Source organism: Mustela putorius, unplaced genomic scaffold (assembly GCF_011764305.1).
Source record: "Mustela putorius furo isolate JIRA1106 unplaced genomic scaffold, ASM1176430v1.1 tig00003942_pilon_pilon_pilon, whole genome shotgun sequence".
In the NCBI taxonomy this organism is placed as follows: Eukaryota; Metazoa; Chordata; class Mammalia; order Carnivora; family Mustelidae; genus Mustela; species Mustela putorius.
This window is the reverse complement of record NW_025422087.1, coordinates 11,233,147-11,246,303: the sequence shown is the minus strand read 5'-3', so window position 1 is coordinate 11,246,303 and position 13,157 is coordinate 11,233,147. Positions and strand designations below refer to the sequence as shown.

The following is a 13,157-nucleotide window of genomic DNA, read 5'->3' as shown; positions in this document are numbered from 1 at the left end:
AATTGCTCGGAAGCTGGTCAAATGTTGAGTTGCTTTAGTTAGTGTGCATGTAACTGTATGTTTTGATTTGATTTGATGAAATGCAGACATTGTGACATGGGTAGGGTAAGAGATTGATGTGGAACTGTCGTTTGGGACCATTTATCAGAAGGCGTGAAAGATTTTTAACTTAAGTACTTGTGGGTTGTGGAAGGTCTGGAGCAGATTTGCAGATTTTTTTTTTTTTTTAATGGAGAGTTTGATGGATGGTGAAATTCAACTGAAGTGCTGGGAGTTGCTTTCTGAATTCTTGTATCTAAATTTAACTGACTTGGGAGCTACACATTTCAGAAAATAACTCCAAGAAGGATTCACAGATTCCATCAGAGTTTTCCATCTCATGGTAGAATGTTTGACTTCTCTTCACACTTCACTCTAAATCCATTAATCCATATTCCTTTTTTTCTTTGCGGGGAATCACACAGGAGAGAACTGGAGTTTGACTGCGTAGGAAAAAGCGTTCATTGAAAATCTTGTGCATTGGGGTAGTTGTAAGGATTCGAGACACCTTAGCTTGGACAAGCTTACTCCTGCCAAAGACTGACATTGCTTATTTAGGCTGGTGTCAGCAGTATTAGAGGCTAATTAGGAGTTCAGAGGGTCTCAGTGGGCTGGCCAGGGAATCTAATCAGCACTCAGAACATTGTTTGTCTGGAAAAATGAATTCCAGTTTCCAAATGACTCCCCAGAAATTGGCACAACATGTTCACAAAATGGCACTGCTGGTGATTAATGGTTATGAAGAATGATATGGGATTATTGTTAGTTATGATTAATGGTTTGATTAATGATATGAGTGACTATTAGAAGCCAGTGAATGTGGAAGATGAGAAAATGTGTTGAAGCTAAAGAGATTTTAGTTCTCCTGTGGTTTTCCTTAACTTGCTGATGCATTGATATTATTCTTTCCTTGTTATGTGGTGGTAGTAGAAATTCATTTCTGGGAGCAAAAATTAGATCAGGTGTTTGTCAAAGAGAAACCTTTGTGTACAGAAATGCTTCCCTTAGGGCTTCTTGGTTAATTGTGTTGACACAAAGCAGTCATTAGGTGTGGGCTATGTTTGCAAACAATGGCAAGTCAGTGCCTAGGTGTTACTTCAAAGGAGTGGCACTTCCTTTCTGTTGTCATTAATTTAAGCTGACTGCAAATACACATTTTTTTTCAAGACATTGTATGGATTATGCTTAGGGTTTTAAAATGTGATTTTGTTGATGTAGTCATTACACTAGAAAGTTAGATAAAATCTGAGCAGCTTATATAGGTTTATTCATTCAATCATTGTTTACTCTGTGCCTTGAGTAATTGCACTGCCTAGAAGGCCCCTAACCCTAAGGACCATATAACAAAATAAAGTACCAAAGGAAAATAAAAATCAGGATTTCATAGCCTAATTAGAAAGAGAGAGATCAGGAAAGCAAATATCAAAATATTTACCCAGTAGTTTCTTTATGCAAAAAAAAGGGGGGCAATCTATTTGGATTTCTGTATATTTTTCCTGGTTAGAATTCCATTTTTACTGTGTGTGTATTTTGAATCACCCATGACAAGGATAATTATAGTGGTCCCATATGGGGTTTTAGGAGTCAAAATAAAAGTGAAATACAAAGTGTAAGGGGAATAGAGATTGTTGCACCAGGTCCTTGTTTAGAAGTGAAGGATGCTGAAGACATCCCTGGGCCTCGAATTGTACTAATGTGTCTGTGGGGACAAGAGCCTTTGCTTCTCTGGTTTTCCCTCTTAACCTCTACTGGCTCAAGAGTGAGCGTGCATGGCCTCTCCTACAGGAAGTCACCCCTGGTCCTTTTAATAGCAGTTGTAATCTATCACCTGTCTGGCATTAATGTGTTTAGATTCTGTCTCCACTTCTGTCTCTACAACTGTACTATCAGAAAGAGAAGGGGCCAGCATCTAGCATAGATGTCTGGCTCATTGCTGATTCTTGCTTGATTTCATTTCTTCCTTCAACCACCGTCCTCTCTCTTCCCTAAGATACTATAGAAGAAGGCAGAAGGAAGGGTTAGGCATTTGGATTTTACTCTGTAAGCAAGAGAAAACTATTAAATTTTAACCTGTGGGCAAAAGAGAAATCCCCAAAGGGTTTGAACGGGTGAATCACATCATCAGATCTGTGTGTGAAGGAGATTAGAGACCAATGGAAGGGGCGTGGTGCTTCTAAATGGCCACATGGACACCTAGCAGAGCTGGTGAGATGGCGGTTGACACACCATCTGCACTGCTGCATGAATGTCTTTGGCAATTAAAAATCTGAACTTTCCCAAAGAGCAATCTTGAACACAGTTATCAGTGATTCTTTTCCCTCTGTTTATAATCTCCACCACTCAAGCAGCTCTTGGTCAGGAAACTCAACCTCCCACAACACACATGCATCAATAAAACTTTAAAAGTTACCCACACGCCATTTAAAAAAATACATTTAAAATATTATTTATAGCCATTTCACACTTTGCAGGTGTTTCCATACAGGTCAGTGTGCAATATGACAGCACCTTAAGTAGAAAGACTATGCACAGGAAGGAGGAAATGCATTATATGGTTCTGCCTGTCCCAGGAGTTTGTTATCTTACATCAGCAAAGCAGTGGGCTGTAGGTCGAAAGGTAGCCTAATTACATAGGCCTTAATAATACAGTAGATATTGTTATTGATAATCACACTGGGTTTTACCTTCATTTGTGCAGCATTTATTGTATGCCAAACCTAGTTAGGCAATTCAAACCGTTCTGTGGCATAGCCTGGGGTTTTCCCTAGGAGCTGGGTGTCTCTGGGGAAAACAAGTAACAAATATAAAGAAGCAAGTGTCCTCTGTGCTTTCAAGAAGGTATATATATGCCGGGTGCTGTGGAAGCCCAGGAGAGCTGTGGATAGCTGATTAACGCTGCTGCCTGGGGCCCTGGGGAGGTTTCCAGGATGTCACTATGCACAGGCCCCAGGGCAGAGGGGAGGCAGTGAAGACAGAAGGAATGAGGATTGATGAGACAGAGAATGTAGTTTGAGGAGAAAGATTTTGAAGAGCCTGGTTTGAAAGTGATGTTAAAAGTACTAACTCTTACCCAGGATACTGTTTTTTTGTTTTTGTTTTTTTTTTTGGAGGTGGGGGGATGGGTGGTTTCCATGTAAAATATATAAATGCATGCGCATAGTAGAAATTTGGAGACAGAGTGCCTGGCTGGTTTAGTCAGTGGAGCATGCAACTCTTGATTTTGGGGCTGTGAGTTGGGGCCTCACATTGGGTATAGAGATTACTTAAAATAAAATCTTCAGAAAAAAAAAGAAATTGGACAAATCTATATATACATGTATGTGACAAACATTTTATTTTATTTTTAAAGATTTTATTTATTTATTTGACAGACAGATCACAAGCAGGCAGAGAGTAAGGCAGAGAGACGGGGAAGCAGGCTCCCTTCTGAGCAGAGAGCCTGGTGTGGGGCTCAATCCCAGGACCCTGGGAGCATGACCTGAGCTGAAGACAGAGGCTTTAACCCACTGAGCCACCCAGGTGCCCCTACATGTATGTGACAAACATTCTAAAGCACAAATACAACACTTTTAATCCCAAGCCCTAGAAATAGTTTCCGTCCCATTCTGCTTCGGTCTCACAGCAAGGTACGTCACTAAAAAGTGTGACAGGATCTGCTCTGGACTTGGAAAGACAGGACAATAGTGGCCCAACAGGGAGGGTACTTTCTTGGGGGTGAGTGGATGTGGGGAGGCCCAGAAGGACATACTCATGAGGGATGTCCAGGATGGATGGAGCGTAGCTACGAAATATATGGGAGGGTCCATCCAGGGGATTTAATGACCTATTGAATGTGGCCTTGAGGAAGAAGAGAAATAAGATTTCCCTGGGAGTTTTCTGAGTCTTTTTCTTGCTCGGGCAAGTGTAGTGTTATACAGAATGGTTTTACTACCCTTCAAGTCCTCTCTGCTCTGCCTGTCCATCCCTCCCCTCCCCAGGTCTTGGCATGGAGTTCATTACTACATTGGAATGTATTGCATTTAAGGATCCTGGAGTGTAGAAGTCAGTGGTGGTCAAATTTTAATTAAAAAAAAAATTTTTTTTTTTTAAGTCAACAGGGCCTTTTTATCAAAGAAGCCTCATTAAGTAAAGCTGAATGAAGAGGGCTGCTTTGGTGGATGGTGGCATCTGCAGAGGGACAGAGTCGAGAGCTTTGCCCTCCCCCTGGAGTCCAGCTCTGCCCTGCTGTCTTGCTGCTGCGTCTGACCGAGTCTCTCTGCGGTCTCCAGATTTCTGAAGAACACCGTTTACAAATTGCTCGGTAAGCAAGGCTGGAGCTGGAAGGAAGGTCTGGTCGTTCCCAGATCCAGTGACCTCAAACTCTTGTACTTCTGAGACCTGCTGTCTGTTTTTCAGTAGTTCTTCTGTTTGTCAGTTTGGTTTGGTTTGGCTTGTTTTGGTCCCTTCCCTTGGGGTGCAGCTGCCAGCTTTGATTTCATTTTGCTGTCACGTGCCCCCAGGAGCATCTCCTCATCCTTCTCCCAGTGTGCTGCTCTAATGTGCTGTAAACTTGGAAATCATATAAACATGCTTGTTTAAATGTAGCCAAAGGCAGTTGCAAGTAGGTCCTGTGTGAGCTTTTCTGTGCAGACTCCGTAAAGACCTCTTTTGGCACGTAGACATTTGCTTGTCGCTTGTTCTCAGTTAGGTTTTGCACAGGTGGAACTGCTGGATAGACAGATTTTATACAGTGATCACCTCATGTCTCTCAGGGTCTATTTATCTTCTCGCCTTCTCCCTCGGAACTATATAGAAAGTATAAATTATGGCCTCAGAAATATCTGTCCCCTAGCCCTGCTGGGTGAATAGTAGCATTTCATGCTGAGTAGGCAGAAAATGATGCCATTAAAAAAATAATAATAAGTTTGATTCCTAATGCAATGCTAGTATGTTGAGATACTGTTTTTCTTTTTATGTGAACATTGATCCTCTTTTTTTCCTTTTTTGCCTCTGATCTTTCTTTGAGGTTGTTTTACTTTATCTTTCTTCCTTTCTTCTTTTTTGGCACCTTTTACTTCTATAATAAGGCATGTAGGAGGAATAAGCAGAAGTAGAACTACTTGTTAATAATAAAAAATAGTTATCATTACATTAATTTACAGTTTTCAGACTGTTTTTGCATGCTTCCTTTCAGTACGAAAAGTAATAATTTTTGTTCCAGTTTTGCAGCAGAGGAAACAGGATCAAAGTGGTTAATTACTTAACGGTCACACTTAGTGATGGAGCTATCGTTCAGACTCAAGTCTTCTTTGCCCAAATATTCATTATATCATGTTGCATCCTGTTCCTGGAGACACTAGTTACCTTGTGGGCCCTTTTAAACTTGAATAATAAAATACCACATTTGTGGGGTGGTATATATTATCTCCAAACATATGCTGACAATGAGAAGAACGTAGTGTGGAATGCTAGAAACTTAGACAGTAACCTTTTCAAGACAGTGTTGATGTTCTCTTACAACAGTCTTATGAGTTACTTACCCTTAATTTTTTTTTTTTTAGGCTTTTATTTATTTATTTGATGGAGAGAGACATAGCGAGAGAGGAAATACAAGCAGAGGGAGCAGGAGAGGGAGAAGTAGGCCTCTGGTTAAGCAGGGAGCTCAGTGCGGGCCTCGATCCCAGGACACTGGGATCATGACACTTAATGATTGAGCCACCCAGGTGCCCTTAATCATGTTCTAAATATTGAGAATACTACTTTAAAAAAAAATTATAGCATTCTGAATCTACTTTAAAAGCGGCCCAAATGATTAGGCATGTTTGTTAGATCCCCTGTTTGCTGCTCTAATGTCTATTCCTCTTTCCTTTCACGACATTTGTCATAAATAAAATATCAAACAGGCAAAAGAATCATAATTCTGTCTCCAAAAGAAGTGGTACTCTGCAACAATAAAAAAATTCTCTTTATTTATTTTTTATTTATTTATTTTTAAAGATTTTATTTATTTGTCAGAGAGAGCGAGAGTGAGAGCGAGCACAGGCAGAGTGGCAGGCAGAGTCAGAGGGAGAAGCAGGCTCCCTGTGGAGCAAGGAGCCCCATGTGGGACTCGATCCCATGATGCTGGGATCATGACCCAAGCCAAAGGCAGCTGTTTAACCAACTGAGCCACCCAGACGTCCCTATTTTTTATTTTTTAAATGTATTTTTAAAAATATTTTATTTATTTATTTGACAGACAGAGATCACAAGTAGGCAGAGAGGCAGGCAGAGAGACAGAGGAGACAGCAGGCTCCCTGCTGAGCAGAGAGCCCGATGCGGTGCTTGATCCCAGGACCCTGGGATCATGACCTGAGCCGAAGGCAGAGGCTTTAACCCATTGAGCCATCCAGATGCCCCAGTCTTTATTTTAAAAAATAATTCTAAATTTCCACTGAAACTTAAGAAATGATGTCCAGTCAGCATTGACATTCTAGCTGAAAAATCAAACTAGAGGAGTGGTTGAGAGAACCGTATCCCAGGGATTTAGGTGAATGTAAATCAAAACTTTCCCAGTGGCTTATTAAGTATAAATGCCGGTGACACCAGTTTACCTCAGGACTTCCTGTCATGAGTACAAGCCTGCCTACCACGGTAACCCTGTCTGGGTTTAGTCAGAACACATCATTTTTAGTCAGGGACTTTTGTTTTATGTGAAATTCAGTATTAACATAAAAAGTGTTTTTTGGACTTCTGTTTTAAAATGAGATTGCATAGGGCGCATGGGTGGCTCAGTCATTAAGCATCTGCCTTCGGATCACGTTGTAATCCAGGGGTCCCGGGATCGAGTCTCACATTCTCCCTTTCCCACTCCCCCTACTTGTGTTCCCTCTCTCGCTGTGTCTCTCTCTGTCAAATAAATAAAATCTTTAAAAAATAAAAATAAAATAAAATGAGATTGCGTGTGTGCGTTAGGCATTATGAGGTTTTTGATATATTCGTGGGCTTTTATTGAATGTGACCCTTGCAGTCATTACGTAGTGACTCTGGGCCACAGTTAATCCAAATCCAGAAATGAGGATAAAAATTAGCTTCAGATATTCTTGTACTTAGTTGTGTATTATAGGATAAATTTATTAACCCAATAATATTTTCTTGCAGTAGATTCTGTTACATTTCTATTCCAGGAGGGATCGTAAAGTTTTATGAAAGAGTGAATTTCAAAATCTGTGGACTTCCTAATGGATTTGAAGTCATATAGATTTTGGACTATTAGTTGATTTTATTACAACTTTAAATGTCAGGTGTGGGGTACCTGGCTCAGTTGGTTAAGCATTGGACTCCTGATTTTGGCTCAGGTCTTGATCTCAGGGTCTTGAGATCAAGCCTCAGGCTGCCTGCTTAGTGCAGAACTGCTTGTCTCCCCTTCCCCTACCTCCTTACTCACCTCCTCCCCTCCTTCTCCATTCCCGCCCCACACTCAGGCTCTCTCTTTTTCAAATAAATAAATCTTTCATAAAAAGAAAATCTTTAGGGACGCCTGGGTGGCTCAGTTGGTTAAGCAGCTGCCTTCGGCTCAGGTCATGATCCCAGCGTCCTGGAATCGAGTCCCACATCGGGCTCCTCGCTCAGCAGGGAGCCTGCTTCTCCCTCTGCCTCTGCCTGCCACTCTGTCTGCCTGTGCTCGCTCTCTTTCCCTCTCTCTCTGTCTGATAAATAAAATCTTAAAAAAAAAAATCTTTAATAAATACACATCAGATGTATTGGTGCATGGAAAGATTTAGATTTCTGCTTTCTTTCAGAATGCTCACAGTTGAATCTGTGGATGTTTGTTGAACGCAATTATTTGTTTTCAAGGAATTTTATAGTTTATATTACAAAAATAATATAAATTCCAAGAAAATAAAGCTCAATAATGTTGATTGATACTATGCAAAATTGGTATTGGCTGGTTCTGGGATAAAAAATATACTTCATTTTAAAAATAAGCTTTCTGGACATTGTTCGTATTTTCCCTTTTTTCTTAGGGTAGAAGCAAATGATACTTTAAAAATAGTACTTCCTTTCTCTCCTAAGCTATGGCCATCAAAGAAAATTGATATGTTTACATGAATCAGCATTAAGTGGAAGAAAGGATCTGAAAGGCAGGCAGAATGCCAGAGAGTGTACAAAACTGTGCTTGTCTTTCACTGAGTATGGGCTTTGGAAGGAGATTATCCTATATAATTGGGCCTGGGGTGTGTGTGATTTCCTAGCATTTTATGTTATGGGGGATTTTAATTTCTTTCAAGGATTCCTTGTACCAATGGCACATTATTTTCCATCTCGAAATTAGATTTAAAAAAAAATACCCTCAGATTTTTGTAGAGGGAGACATTATTTGTAAAATCCCTTGAAGGTAGTGATGAAGCAAATTATTATAACATTTGGAGTAAGGCTTTTCTTTATTGTGGTAGAAATACATAAAATTTACCATTTTTACCATTTAAGTATACAAATCAGTAGCATTAAATTCATAGCATTATTGTGCAGCTATCACTACCAGCCTTCTACAGAACCTTTTCACCCTCCCATGCTGTAACTCTGTCTCCATTAAACAGAACTCCCCATTCCCCTTTCTCCGAGTTCCTAGTAACCTCTGTTCTACTTTAGATCTTCATAAACCTGCCTATCCTAGTTACCTAATATAAGTGGAGTCAAACAAAATTTGCTTTTTTGTGTCTAGCTCATTTTATTAGTATAACTTCTTCAAATTTTATTCATTATGTAGCCTGTATCAGAATTTCCTTCCTTTTTAAAGCTGAATATTATTGCTTGGTGCATATCTACCACATTTTGTTTATCCGGTCATCTGTTCATGGACACTTAGGTTGTTTCCCTCCTTTTGGCTGTCGTGAGTAATACTACTGTGAATACTGGTGTACAAGCATCTGAATACCTGTTTTCAGTTATTTTGTGTGTATATATCTAGGAGTGCAATTACTGGGTCATTTGGTAATCCTACATTTAATTTTTGAGGAGCTGCCAAACTGTTTGACACAGTGTCTGAGCCATTTCTTATTCTCACTAACAATACACAAAGATTGTCATTTTCCATATCCTTGCCAAGACTTATAATAAGTTTCTGTTTTGTTGATCATAGCTATCCTAATGATTATGAAGTAGTATCTCATTGTGGTTTAGATTTGCGTTTCCCTAATGACTATTGATGTTATCATGCAATCATATTGTTGACCATTTATATATCTTCTTTGGAGAAAAGTCTATTCCTAGTGCTTTGTCCACTTTTGAATTATACTGTTTGTTTTTTGGTTGTTGAGTTAAAAGAGTTCTTTATATATTCAGGATGTAAATCCTTATCAGCTATATGAGTTACATGGAATGTTATTTTGAATGGAAAATTTCTTTTTTATTTTTTTTTAAAGATTTTATTTATTTATTTGACAGAGAGAGATCACAAGCAGGCAGAGAGGCAGGCAGAGAGAGAGAGAGGAGGAAACAGGCTCCCTGCTGAGCAGAGAGCCCGATGCGGGACTCGATCCCAGGACCCTGAGATCATGACCTGAGCCAAAGGCAGCGCCTTAACCCACTGAGCCACCCAGGCGCCCTTGAATGGAAAATTTCTAAAACATCTTGTAAATATATTTTCCACCTACTTCTGTATGTGATTTTTTACATTTAAGAATTAATTCACAACATGTGGTCATATAAATGGAGGGAATCACATATTTTTTTTAAAAATTCTTTGCTTTTAAAGCCTACCAGCCTTAGATCACATTAATTTTGAACAAATCAAGGTTAGATTAGAGGATATCTAGCCAGGATAAGAGATCACAATTCAGTGTGTGGTATAACTTCCAGTGAAACAGCATTTAAACTGCAAATGAAATTAGAAGGGAGGTTTGGCCTTGGTAGGTTTAGAAATTTGGATCACTGAAGAAAAATTAGCTGTCATCTTTTAGAGTCTGTTTTTTTCCCCTCAGTGTCCTCCTTATTTAAAAATGTTCATGAGAGGGCGCCTGGGTGGCTCAGTGGGTTAAGCCGCTGCCTTCGGCTCAGGTCATGATCTCAGGGTCCTGGGATCCAGTCCCGCATCGGGCTCTCTGCTCAGCAGGGAGCCTGCTTCCTCCTCTCCTCTCTCTGCCTGCCTCTCTGCCTACTTGTGATCTCTCTCTGTCAAATAAATAAATAAATAAATAATCTTTAAAAAAAAAATGTTCATGAGAGTTGTAAAACACCTACATGAGAAATAGGAATTTTTAAGCCTTGGTTCTAGTTCCACTTTTGACATATTGATATATTGATAGTGTTGAAACTCCAGAAACAACTAAACCAAAAACTAAGGACATTAAAAAAAATTTAAGACCTTTTGAACAAGAAAAGGATGATAGATATTTTTAGTCTCACTTATAAATAGAATCTTAAAAAAAACCCCAAAAACCGGGTTTATAGAATAGATATGTGGTTGCTGGAGGCTGGGGATGTGATGTGGTCAAAATGGGTGAAGGGGCCCAAAAGGTACAAACTTCCTGTTGTAAAATAAATCATGGAATGGAACGGAATGGTGAGATAGTTAATACTGTATTCTATATTTGAATGTTGCTAAGAGAGTAGATCTTAAAAGTTACATCACAAGAAAAAACTGGTGACAGATGTCAACTGTGCTTACTGTGATCAGTTTGTAATATATACAATATTGAATTACTGTGTTGTACATCTGAAATGAATATAATGCTTTATGTCAATTATATCTCAATCAATGGAGATTATAGGAAGAATAGATTAGAGGAGAGAAAGAACAGGATTAGAGGGGAATGACCAGAAATAAAAATCTAGCAGTTTCTCCTGGCACTGGGGGCAGGACAATTCTTTGTTATGGGAGCTGTTCTCTGAGATGTTTAGCAGCGTCTCTGGCCTGTATGCCCTGGATGCCAGTGGGACTCTCTCTTTCCAGCCAACTTGTGGAGCCAGAAATGTCTCCAGACATGGCCAAGAGACTCACAGGGAGTGAAGTCATCCCTCAGAGAGAACCAGTAGTCTAGGGTGATGAGAGCCTGAGAGCTGAGTTCTAACAGCAGAATGGTGATGAAAAGGGGGGGGGGGGGGAGAAAGCGAAATTTTGAGTACAGGAGAGGAAGAAATTTTCTGGTAGTTAAAATTTATTAAATATCTACTATTTCCCAGGCATCGGCACTAGGTGATATAACATAATAAAGGTCATTTAACATAATTAGTAATAAATATTTATTAAGTGCCAATCTTAGGCAAAACATTGGTGCTACACAGGTGAACAAGACAGTCAAGTTCTTAAAGACTCTGCCATTTAATAGAAGAGAGATATCTGAACAGACAAGTTATGATCCAAAGTGAAAATCGTCATGTGTGTAAGGTACTGACTGAGAGGAGCATTCTGTCTGGGGAAGTCACAGAGGCCTACAAGACCGGAGCTGCATTTGAAGGAGAAATAGCAATTTCGCCTACTGGAGTGGATTTTGTAGGGGTGGTGGTGAACTGCCCCATGGTCTTAGTTGCTAAGATGAAGACCAAGTTGAGGCAAAACTCTCTCCAGGCTGTCACTGCTGTCCAGGGAATAAAACTCCCGGATGGTAATTAAACCTAGGATGATTGCCTGGGGCAATTGTGCATTTTCCCTGAGGCATGAGTAGAGCAATTAGCACCTGGCAAATCCCAGAGATATGCAGTTTTAGTGCTAGTTTATATATTTCACATATTGTGTTAAATCATCAGCAGCGCCAAGAGGATAAGGAGATGCATATCTAAATCCCCTAATAAGTCAAACTCTGCCAAATTATATTGATAACACTTTGTTGATTTTTAACAGGTTAAATAAGAGGCATATTTGCATCATGTGGTTAACAGTTTTTTTTTTTTTTTTTTTTTTTTTTTTTTTTTTTTTTACCAGTAGGTGTACTGTAATGGAACCTAGAAACAGATGGAACCATATGGCTTTATTTGTGGAGTGGCATATATTGTTTAATCTCAAGGCAGCAGTATTTGCTATTATGTAAGAAAAATGCAATTATTCAGTGGCAGTTTATATAATATATATTCAAGAGGAATGATCTCTTCATCCTTCCTTAATGATTTACATTTTAAAAATTTTGCAAATTGAAAAAAGTAACAAACACCAAAGAAAATTTGCCAATGCATTTATCGTGAGCTGTTCTACATGTACTCTAGCTCTGCTCTTTATTCACTGGCTTGGGTCCCATTAGTAACAATAGTGTTCAGACTTGCTGATGTCACTACCCAGTTATTTCATTTGACTAAATGTGATAGATGTATTTATTTAAGATTTTGTTCAGAATTTTTTTTAAAGGTCAGTATGGTACTTTTACATTTCAAGGAATGTTGTGTGATATGATTGTGAAATTACATTAACTTATCAACAGTACTTATTTACATATGCTAAAAGCTGTACAGACTCTTGAGATAAGATGCAAAAGCTATTTGTCCTTTCAGTCCACAGAAAACAATTCATGGTTATTCATTCTGTTTCATCTTATCTTCAAAAAATATAAAATGTTCAACATGATATTAACTACATGATTTTTAGATTTAGTACATTTGAATTGCTGACGACTGACTCATACACCAGAATGGTTACTGCTGCCCATGCCCTCCTGCCAGTATGGTTTTGAAAGGGTCCCTTGGCACTGGAGCCTGAGGCCTTAAGTCGCCCCTCCTTCCTGCCCTTTCAACTCTTCTTTGACCAGAATTGCTCAACCATGGTTATCTCTTCCTCTCCTCACCTCTCCTCCTCCCACCCCCACTCTTTTCTGGGAGCTGTGAATGATTCTATCTTCTCAAGAGCCCATTCATTCCTTTAGCAAATACTAAACACCTGCTACATGCTAGGCTTTAACTCTATGTGCTGGGGTGCAGAGGTGGACAAAAAATTCACATCCTAATAGAGTTTGTGTTAGGGGGAGGAAAAAGAGACAATGAACAATATAAATGAGTAAAATGCAAAGCAGTCTCAAAAAGGGTGAACAAAGTTGGAAAGCTCACACTTCCTAGTTTGAAACATCTTAAAAAGGTACAGTAATGAAAACTGTGGAATTGGCAAAGGACAGGCATAGAGATCAATGGAATAGAATTTAAAGTCCAGAAATCCAAGCATCTGTGGCCAACTGATT

At 39.3% G+C, this 13,157-nt stretch overlaps 1 protein-coding gene across 6 annotated transcripts in view; it reads left to right on the top strand.

The window, feature by feature from the left end:
* SMAD9 (SMAD family member 9) overlaps nt 1-13,157 on the top strand; it is a 74,609-nt gene that overhangs the window by 6,024 nt on the left and 55,428 nt on the right. For 4 of the 6 annotated variants that reach the window (XM_045069533.1, XM_045069535.1, XM_045069534.1 and 1 more), the window contains exon 2: nt 4,130-4,339. The gene's annotated coding sequence lies outside the window, so the exon portion shown is untranslated. Of the gene's footprint in view, nt 1-3,550; nt 3,571-4,129; nt 4,340-13,157 lie in introns of those variants that run through there. The other 2 variants (XM_013044916.2, XM_045069536.1) reach the window with 2 other exon arrangements.